The sequence below is a fragment of the Otolemur garnettii genome, unplaced genomic scaffold, assembly GCF_000181295.1.
Source record: "Otolemur garnettii isolate 467f Iridium unplaced genomic scaffold, OtoGar3 scaffold00005, whole genome shotgun sequence".
Lineage (NCBI taxonomy): Eukaryota > Metazoa > Chordata > Mammalia > Primates > Galagidae > Otolemur > Otolemur garnettii.
Genome location: NW_003852400.1, coordinates 3,834,741 through 3,835,901, shown reverse-complemented (window position 1 = coordinate 3,835,901; position 1,161 = coordinate 3,834,741). Strand labels below are relative to the sequence as shown.

General features: G+C 40.0%; 1 non-coding gene across 1 annotated transcript; it reads left to right on the top strand.

Moving 5' to 3' along the window:
* Nucleotides 1-508: 508 nt before the first annotated feature.
* LOC111722069 lies at nucleotides 509-615 on the top strand. The gene has a single exon (XR_002771017.1). It is a non-coding gene; the product is annotated as a U6 spliceosomal RNA (small nuclear RNA).
* Nucleotides 616-1,161: the final 546 nt, after the last annotated feature.

Below are 1,161 nucleotides of genomic sequence, written 5' to 3'. Positions count from 1 at the left end.
GATAATTGTTAAACATGTAAAGTTTTAACATAAAGGATAACAATCCAGAATATACAAAGAACTCTTAAAAATCAATTTTCTAAAAGCAAAAAAAAAGAGGTGGATGGAGAAATTGAGCAAAAGATATTTACAGGAATATGACAGAAAAGGAAACATAAATGGCACAAACATATGAAAAGATACTCAATTTCATTAGTAATCAAAAATGTAAATTAGGGATGGTTCCCAACACCTAGGAGGATGTGGGACCTCCTGGCAGAGTTGGCGGGGTTGTCAGTGGGGACCAGCCTCACCAGGTCAAAGTTTCCTTTAAGATCACCTGATTGCCACCTGTGACTGCCATACAAACTACCTAGTGTTCCTGAATGTACACTTTTCACAGCTGCTTTAAAGTTTGCAGCAGAAGAATTTAAAGCTCCTCCTTCAACAAGTACAATTATTACCAATGATAGAATAGGAATAAATCCTACACAGACTGTTGGAAATGTTTTTCTAAAATATGGTTCAGGTGCTCACTTCAGCAGCACATAGACTAAAATTGGAAATATACAGAGAAGATTAGCATGGCCTCTGTGCAAGGATGACACACAAATTTGTGAAGCATTCCATATTTGGGGGGCTGGGTGCAGTGGCTCATGCCTGTAATCCTATCACTCTGGGAAGCCTAGGTGGGCAGATTGCCTGAGTTCAAGACCAGCCTGAGTTAGAGCAAGACCCCACCTCTAAAAATAGCCCGGTGTTGTGGCAGGTGCCTGTAGTCTCAGCTAATTGGGAAACTGAGGCAAGAGAATCACTTCAGCCCAGAAGTCTGAGGTTGCTGTGAGCTATGATGCCATGACACTCTACCAGGGCCAACAAAGTAAGACTCTCTCTCTGAGAATTATTCCTAGAGATCATGTTGGAATTTGTTAATGTCTGCTACTTAGGACATATGATTTCCTTTCAGAATAAATATTGATATTTATTGTTAAAAAAAAAGTTTTAAAAGGGTGGGCCTGTGGCTCAAAAGGGTAGGGTGCCGGCCCCATATGCCGGAGGCGGCAGGTTCAAACCCAGCCTCGGCAAAAAAAAAAAAAAAAAGTTTAAAAAAATGTAAAATTAAGTGTACAATGATAATACTCTCCCTTTGATTGGACAGTGTTATAGATTGAGTTTCCTAGC